At 40.9% G+C, this 9,657-nt stretch overlaps 2 pseudogenes; one reads left to right on the plus strand and one right to left on the minus strand.

The window, feature by feature from the left end:
* Positions 1 to 4,005: 4,005 nt before the first annotated feature.
* On the minus strand, positions 4,006 to 4,124 carry LOC148523911 (5S ribosomal RNA; annotated as a pseudogene).
* Positions 4,125 to 6,803: 2,679 nt separating this feature from the next.
* LOC148523912 (5S ribosomal RNA) lies at positions 6,804 to 6,922 on the plus strand (annotated as a pseudogene).
* Positions 6,923 to 9,657: the final 2,735 nt, after the last annotated feature.

The following is a 9,657-nucleotide window of genomic DNA, read 5'->3' on the forward strand; positions in this document are numbered from 1 at the left end:
TGGCTAAGCTCACTGGCTGCAGCAGCTCTCACTACACGAGGGTGGAGTTGATTTGAGCCGAGGAGAGTAGCAGGAACGGGAAGTGGACTGGAGCCGCGCTGCACACAGTGATGAGGGTGGTTTACCCATGTCGTAACTTTGTTTCTGCGTGAGTCCTCCACCCCCGGCATAGTAGAGGCAGGGCCCCGACCGCTCTGCTGCTGCCTGTGTGTGTCTCCTCTCCCCCACCTGGTGTCAGCAGGAGCAGTTTATGCACAGCGCAGAATATTATGTCCAGAGCCGGATTTTAGGGGGGCCCAGCCAGCGGGCCCCTTAAGGCCTGACGGGCCCTAGGCGGGCGCCTAGGTTGCTCAATGGTAAATCCGGCCCTGCACAGTGTACACCCTCACCAGAACTAGCACCAGGAGCACAAATGTCATAAACTCTGCCATCGCTGGGGTCGGGATGGGAGTAGTAGTAGTGGGAAGCAGGATGGGAGTAGTAATAGTAGTGGGACACATGGGACAGGATGGGACTAAGTAATGGGAAGCAGGGGGTTGAATGGGAGTAGTAGTAATGGCGGTGCAGGCTAGGAGTAGTAGTGTGGTGCAGGCTGGGAGTAGTAGTTCAGAACAGGGGGCGGGACAGGAGTAATAGTGGAAAGCACGGGGCAGGATGGGAGTGGTGGTGTGGAGCAGGGGGCCAGATGGGAGTGGTGGTGTGGAGCAGGGGGCCAGATGGGAGTGGTGGTGTGGAGCAGGGGGAAGGATGGGAGTGGTGGTGTGGAGCAGGGGGAAGGATGGGAGTGGTGGTGTGGAGCAGGGGGCAGGATGGGAGTGGTGGTGTGGAGCAGGGGGCAGGATGGGAGTGGTGGTGTGGAGCAGGGGGAAGGATGGGAGTGGTGGTGTGGAGCAGGGGGAAGGATGGGAGTGGTGGTGTGAAGCAGGGGGCAGGATGGGAGTGGTGGTGTGGAGCAGGGGGCAGGATGGGAGTGGCGGTGTGGAGCAGGGGGAAGGATGGGAGTGGTGGTGTGGAGCAGAGGGCAGGATGGGAGTGGTGGTGTGGAGCAGGGGGCAGGATGGGAGTGGTGGTGTGGAGCAGGGGGCAGAATGGCAGTGGTGGTGTGGAGCAGGGGGCAGGATAGGAGTGACAGAAGCTGAACAAGACTCACCTATACTCCAGGGTCATCTCAGCTCACCGACGTTGTTCTCTCTCTGCGCTGACATCCAGAGTGTGTTGGGAAAGCCGCTGCCATCTATGTCCCGGGCCACTCCTCTTAATCCCAAGAACAGCTGCACACACCCCGTCCTCTGCAGCCCCAACAGGATTAGATGGTCCAAAGAAAGAGAGGCCTGACGGCAGGCAATGGAGGCTAAGGGAGGGGGAAACTGCACATAGAGGAGCTTCCGGTTTGGGTCTGGGCATGTGTAGGAGGCTGGAGATGGGCTGGAGGCAGGGCCATCAGTGTTCACGGCCCAGGCTCCACAAAGGCTTATGGGAGGAGCTGCTGCGACAGGGCATGCGCAGCAGCTCCCCCATCGGGCAACAGTGTCACTAAGCTTCTGCACGTGGGACTGCCGGCGTAGAGAAGACCGCGGGAAGGGGGGACAAACTGTTGAAGGGCGGGCTGTGCTGCTGCGCATCACTACGGGGGAGAACCGGAGGGGGGTCAGTCATTGAAGGGCGAGGGGTGGGCTGTGCGGCCGCCAGCCACCACGGGGACCGGCCCAGTGGGAACTGGCCCGGCGTCCCGGTGGCCTAATCTGCCCCTGGCTGAGTTATAGAAAAACTAGAGTTAAAATATAAATATGTAATATGCATAGTGATACCTAAACAATAAACCTTTACAATTTTAAAATTGATCCAGTGTATTGTTTATCATTCACTAGCATAGTGTAAAGCTGTGTATTATATAAAAACATTACAATAGCCAATTATGCATATTAACTCACCAAGTTTAGGGGTGCTCCAGTAAACTCATATCTATTATTTCATTCTTCTTCCAATCTTGATAATTAAAGCAATATTTGTCCTAAAAGGGCTACAAACACAAAAAAAAAACACAAAAAAAAGGTTAGTTCATTTCACATAAATAGTATACATATACATTACAAACACATACATTGTAATCAAAAAAATAAAAAAGTGGGCTCAGAATGCTCACTTAAGGCCCATGATTGTGCGTAGCCAAACAAAGGAAGCTTTCATCATCTACCCACTTTAATACATACAAACTTAAGTATTATCTAACGCCCTCACTCCCTTTTGTGTACCTAGATTGTTTTGGAAAAATTTATACATGTTAATGTAAAACATTTAAAGAAAAAAAAACAAGAACAATATCACCATTTATAATGTGTCCCTCGATGATTCTTAATGGGGTCTCGTCCTCTGTATATTCCACTCTTCTGATAACTGTGACCTCCATTGAATCTTCGTGGTTGATTCTGCTCCGGATCTTCCTCTCTTCTTCTGCTTGGTGCTGGTGGTTCTGGTGAAGGATTTGGGGGCGGTGCTACTGGTTGGTAGATGTATCCTTCTGGATACTGTTGCAAACATTGGGCATCCGGGGCAAACCATTGACGTTGAGCTGCATGGGAATAGGGTCCTTGAAGTGGAGAGGTCCACTGTGTTGACATGAAGACCATCATCTGGTTTGAGATCTGTTGGAGGGACGTGGCGATCTGTGTTTGACTTGACGCTACACATTCAGAGTTCTCCACGAGTTTGTTGAATGCGATGGTCTTGATCTTCAGCTGTTCGGCAAAGGTTTTCATGGTCTCCCTTGTTTCCTTGTCTCCTAGTCTTCTCTGCATCTGTTTTTCTTGTACCTTCAATGGATCTGTCCATTTGCTCCAGTCTTCTGTCGATGGTGTCTCTGAAGCAGTTTTGACGATCATCCATTTCCTGGGTGATATCATTAATCCTCTGGACCTGTGTTGTCATACAACCTGAAATTGTTCCATTTGAAAGGGGAAAAAAAAAAAAACGTTCAATCTTAAAAAATATATATATATATAATTTTATATATAGACCATATTACAAAAATGTGTCGTCGTGTGCGTGTTTGATTACAAATCCAGGGTGTCTGGATGCAGTTGTGCAAATTGCAGACAGCTGCATCCCCAAAGACAAAATCATGAACACCTATAGAAAGTAAAGATAACTATTTTACCTCGACCTCCACTACCGATCCCTGTTGTTTAAATGTAACCCCTCATACCTAGTTTCCACACTAAACCGGCCCCTCCCCGCACCCTAAACCTAAGACCCCTTCCATGGTGGCTAACCTTAAGGCTCCCCCTAATACATAACCCCGCTAGACTAAGCAAAGCTAACAACATAACAACCCTATACTTATGCTGAAGGTCTGGATACTGGTGCTGGGATCCTGTTTTTATGGTATTTCTACACCAGTATTTGGACCATCAGCATCATGCACGCCGGGATGCTGACAACATCCCAACATACACATGCACACTCTAAACTTTCCCTAAGTTTTGGCTTTGAAAAATGTGAAGCATGTTAAAGATAACATTGGGAAAAAAGTGGAACAGGCGAAAAGTCCTGACAATTTTTGAAATTTCATCCTTGCACCCCCCTAAAGATATTAGAAAACAGGGAAGATTCCGCACAGAACCATAACTAGAATTATTTTAGCCAACCATCCACATCCATGAATAATTTATACATCATAAGTTTATGTTGGTGGTGCTCCCACAGCCTAAATATAACAGATTTATTAGAAAAAGAAAAAGTAAGGCTATTCTTGGGGCACACTTATATATGAATTCTTAAGATTGAAATAAAATATAACTTTTAATATTAATAGTAAAATATATACCAGGTACACATAAGGTCGTAGGCGAACATATTAAAAGATAATTTCTGCAAAGTACCTCACATATACAATTTAGGGTAACAATAATTGTGTTAGAGTGTAGATATTGCAATAAATACCATAGGTATTGGTATATAGGCTACACAGTGCGCAGTCCTATGATCCCCATTAAACAGTACAATATCTATCTACAGAACCTGGTATTCCTGAGTGGTCCCCCACATCAGTACTAACCAGGCCTACCACTGGATCGCTTCCAAGATCAAACGAGTTTGGGCATAGTCAGTGAAGTATGACTGTAGATTATCGCTACTGAAAATATATGGGGATTCACTTATGCACACGGTCTGAGCCTATTTAAAAAATGTAGGACTACTCTCAAAAGAGAGGTCCAGTTAATAATCAGTTAAACAGGTGGTGCATAAGCATACCTTCCTTGTGATGCAATCAATTGACACATATAGCATAACCATGTATAGATTGTAACTTTAAGAGAGCATCACATAGGTTCCAAGTATACAGAATAGGAACTCTACACAATAACAAAGCCTGACAGAACACATAATATACAATCACCCCATAAACGTAGAACATCAATTTTTTATATAAATTATGGTGGCTGCATAAATATGCTAATCCAAATGGTTCTCCTATTATCAAATATTCTCTATCAATGAATATACTCCACCAGGAAATGCTCAAGGACTTCCAAATTGGGCTGCAATTGAGTATAGTAGCAGGCACTCTCATTAACCTGGTATATAATAGGAATCACAGAGAGTACAAAAAAAGGGGTTTTATCAGCCATACATAGGAAACGAGCTGAATCACAGGAGTAGGTCATATCCCCAAAGTGCTAAAGAGAAAAATAGGAGATGGCAATTGGAAAATACCATAAAGATAATCCTAATGATCTGCGCATTTTTGGTTTGGAAAAAGTTTTGTTGGGGATTCGCGGTGGCGATCTCATGCAGCAATTAATGAAACGTGAAAGCTACTGGACATTTAAGTTAGGGGCGCTATCTCCTAGAGGGATGAATGAGTATATTAACTATAGCGTATTTTTGTAATTATATTTATAAATCTTTGTATTCAATATATCTTTTCCAAATCCTTTTTAAATTCATTTTCTAGATAATTGATATTTATAATGAGTACACTGTTTATTCACTAATTTACTCTGGCATTATATAATATTTTTCTTTGTTCACAATTTTTCACTTTATCACTATGGTTAGATCTAACCATAAATTTTATATATTTTTTCTATGGTCACAATTTCACTTTTGTAACTTTTATTGTATGGGTATATCCCATTATAATAATCTTAATTTATATTGGTCTTGTACCATCTTATCAAATTCACGTTTTATTGTGACACTGTAATTTGGTGTATATATATTAATTTTAGTGGAACATATGCTATCCAATGACTATATATTTTTATTGTTATTTAATGGTATTCTAATTATTACTAGTGTCTAATAGGAATATGTTCATAAACTCGCTTATTTATAGATAGTAACACGAGTGGACGCTGTGTGATTACACTTTATGATATTTGTTAGTAGCTTATGATTTAATTTCAGTCTATAATTTTCCTGAATAATTCTGTTCTGATGGATAATTTTACTCTATTTTACAGTCATGGTGGTATTCATAAGCACCATTTTGTTATTTGTTTCAGCTTAAGAGCAATGTGATGCTCATTGTCACCCATTATGATTATGGGGCTTACCCTGGGTATTTATTACGATTTTCAGATCAAGTGCGTATGATTCAATATATTAGGACCATATATATATAAAATTCTTCCTGGTTTTAGTGATTTTTGATTATCTGTGCTATGTTAATTTCAGTTAATCGCTTTTTAAACTACATATCCCAACAAGCAATCTGTCTAATTGGGACTATTTGATTGGCCCACTGTATCATGAGTTTTATTTTAACCAACCGGGTATTGAACTACATATCCCAATATGCAGTTCTCCCAATCGGGACCAGGTGATTGGCTTATTTCCCCATGAGCGCATTCCATAACCAATAGAATTAAGCTTAGTTGAGGGAGATTGTATTGCGCTGTGACTAATGGCACAGCTGTGAGCCGCGACCTGAGTCGCGGGTAAATGACGTGTACTCTGCACACATTTAAAAGGATTACTATCTAATTCATCATTACACGAGGTGATCAAGCCTCAATGCGGGCGAAACGCGCGTCCTCTGTTTACATATGAGATTCTGCTGATGTCAAGGATAACCCAGTCAGTGCACGGACTGGGCTCCACTGTACCTCACACTGGTAACGTATAGGCTGACAGATGATTGTGTCTGGTCAGCCAGATAGATTTGTTCAGGCTTAGCCTGTCAGTTTTCTTTTCCAATTGCCATCTCCTATTTTTCTCTTTAGCACTTTGGGGATATGACCTACTCCTGTGATTCAGCTCGTTTCCTATGTATGGCTGATAAAACCCCTTTTTTTGTACTCTCTGTGATTCCTATTATATACCAGGTTAATGAGAGTGCCTGCTACTATACTCAATTGCAGCCCAATTTGGAAGTCCTTGAGCATTTCCTGGTGGAGTATATTCATTGATAGAGAATATTTGATAATAGGAGAACCATTTGGATTAGCATATTTATGCAGACACCATAATTTATATAAAAAATTGATGTTCTACGTTTATGGGGTGATTGTATATTATGTGTTCTGTCAGGCTTTGTTATTGTGTAGAGTTCCTATTCTGTATACTTGGAACTAAGTATAATTTGTGATAAGTTACCTATGTGATGCTCTCTTAAAGTTACAATCTATACATGGTTATGCTATATGTGTCAATTGATTGCATCACAAGGAAGGTATGCTTATGCACCACCTGTTTAACTGATTATTAACTGGACCTCTCTTTTGAGAGTAGTCCTACATTTTTTAAATAGGCTCAGACCGTGTGCATAAGTGAATCCCCATATATTTTCAGTAGCGATAATCTACAGTCATACTTCACTGACTATGCCCAAACTCATTTGATCTTGGAAGCGATCCAGTGGTAGGCCTGGTTAGTACTGATGTGGGGGACCACTCAGGAATACCAGGTTCTGTAGATAGATATTGTACTGTTTAATGGGGATCATAGGACTGCGCACTGTGTAGCCTATATACCAATACCTATGGTATTTATTGCAATATCTACACTCTAACACAATTATTGTTACCCTAAATTGTATATGTGGGGTACTTTGCAGAAATTATCTTTTAATATGTTCGCCTATGACCTTATGTGTACCTGGTATATATTTTACTATTAATATTAAAAGTTATATTTTATTTCAATCTTAAGAATTCATATATAAGTGTGCCCCAAGAATAGCCTTACTTTTTCTTTTTCTAATATACCCCCCTAAAGATGTCCAGACATGGGGGATCACTATGGGTACCCCCGATTTTGCCTGCTGAAAGGAAGTTGGGTTTTTAAATAGTTGCACCAGGTGCATAAATGCGGCTTTGAAGACGGTGGTGAAGAATAGCACTTAACCTTTTTTTTGCCAAAAATAACAATGCCCATCAGTTTGGGGTACATGAAAATGGGTGCAAGCATATTTTAAAGTCCCTAAGGTGATTTTTCAAAATCTTCAAAAATGCACCTGCTGCTACCACCCACAATGAAGACAAAGTGTCCCTATTTGAAAAAACCTTGCGTAGTCAGCGTTTATTACGTCCGTATTTACTATCTCAAAACCCCTGATACAGTCCAACTGTAAAAAGTATCACATTGTACTTAGTCACTGTAGTCCCTAATTTTTGGCCTATTTTTTGGGAAATTAGATCAACTAACCATTTTTATTTTTGCATGCAGTGATATGGTAGCAGTGTAACATGTAGTGCCAGCCTATACACTGATAAATAAGCGGGTTCACAAGATTAATTACTGATATAGCCTCTCTTTTACTACCGCTTATTTATCAGAGTATAGGCTGCCACAACATGTTGCGCAGCTACCATATCACTGCATTTAAAATAAAGATGATTAATTGCTCTAATTTCCATAAAAGAGAACAAAAATAGTGACTACAGTGACTAACTAAAATGTGATACTGTTTACAGTGGGAATGTGTCAGGGGTTTTGAGATAGTAAATACGGACGTACATAAACGCTGACTACAACAGGTTTTTTCAAATAGGGACAATAGTGGCTCTTTATAGAAACCAATATTAATGATGCATGTGAGTAATCCCTATTTCTGTTTAACACACTCCTATAGGGTATTTTTGGGCTGCATCAACTCAGTGCATGCCAGAGCCACTGTTGTCCTTGTTATGGGCCAAAGTGCAGTCTGACATTTGTGTATTTCCCCTTTTAAGTAAGTGTCAGTGTTTCCTTTGCCTCACTGTAGTCCCTATATTTTTTTATTTTTTGATAGTAGTACAACAGTTATTTTTTATAAATTAAATCTACTGTGAAATTATTAGCAGCGTAACATGCAGTGCCACCCTAGAATCTGAGGCTAACGCTTATTTATCTGAGTCTAGGGTGGCACTGCATGTTACGCTGTTAATAACTCAATGTAGAATAAAGTTAAATTGTTGCACTAATTTCAAAAAATGTGAAAAAAATAGGGACAACAGCAACTGTAAATACAACCTAACACTTTTAAATTTCAGACTGCCATAGGGTTTTATTTGTTCATATTTCTTGATGATTTAGTTTATCAATTTTCTATATACACCCCATAAACAGTTGTATTGTTTTGAGAAATTGGCTGCTTTTTATGCTATATAATTGTTTATAATTTATTGTTCATTTATTCTTTATGTTTGTAATAAAAAAAATATTTTCTTTATTTAAAGCACAGCAGAACAGAAGACATCCCTTCTTCCCAAGAAGGGCCAACTGCAGCAAGTGGAAAGGCATCCAAGAAGCCAAGGAAGATCCGCTTCAGTGAGACGGAGAACAACGCACTCATCAGGATTCAATACGGTGATAAGCGGGGACGCACGCAATGCTTTTTCACCTGCAAAACAGGCGAAGGAGGCAAAAAGTCCAGCAGGCGAAAATTCTGGACTTTTCGCCTCAAATTGAATAAGGGTCCTAGGGGTAAATTACTAAAGTCACAGTGTTTAGAAGTGAGTTTTAGAAGTGGTGTTGCCCATAGCAACCAATCAGATTCTACTTAACATTTAACTATCACCTTCTACAAGATAATAGCTAGAATCTGATTGGTTGCTTTGGGCAACATCACTTTTAATACTCCGTTCTAAAAACTCTGGCTTTAGTAAATTTACCCCCTATTGTCTATATGTTTTTGTGTGTGTGGTATTGTGATATAATTACTATACCTGGGTGGCGTGATCTCCACGCTCCTGTCCTTGGGTTGTCCCCGCTAGCACTCCTCTCCCTTTGTCTTGACCCCTCTTCCTGTGACGCTTGCCACTCGTCACTGGGACCTGTCAGAAGAGCGAGGCAAACGGAGTGAACGCAGTCTCTTCACCCTCGGCATTTCTTCAATACAAACCTATAACATAATAAAACGAAAGTTAATATATAAAATATTGACAATATACTTGTGGAATATACATTTAAAAAAATATTAAATGCACAGAGAAAAAAAAAATAGTTTAAAGAGTAGATGTTGTGCTTTTTTACCATTAACTCGTGAAAAGTTTGGTGTCTGTATGTGGCAAAATAATCTATCTAGAGGTCTAATTAGCTAGAGGGTTAGTGTACTATGGGGCTGTAAGAGTACAAATTAAAATAAATATATATGCTAAGTGGGGGGTTGGGAGCATTTAAACCTTGCATTCATTTTAAATTAACTTAACAGCAAGCAAATATACTAATGAA

The sequence above is a fragment of the Taudactylus pleione genome, unplaced genomic scaffold, assembly GCF_031769625.1.
Source record: "Taudactylus pleione unplaced genomic scaffold, aTauple2 ptg000125l, whole genome shotgun sequence".
Taxonomy (NCBI): domain Eukaryota; kingdom Metazoa; phylum Chordata; class Amphibia; order Anura; family Myobatrachidae; genus Taudactylus; species Taudactylus pleione.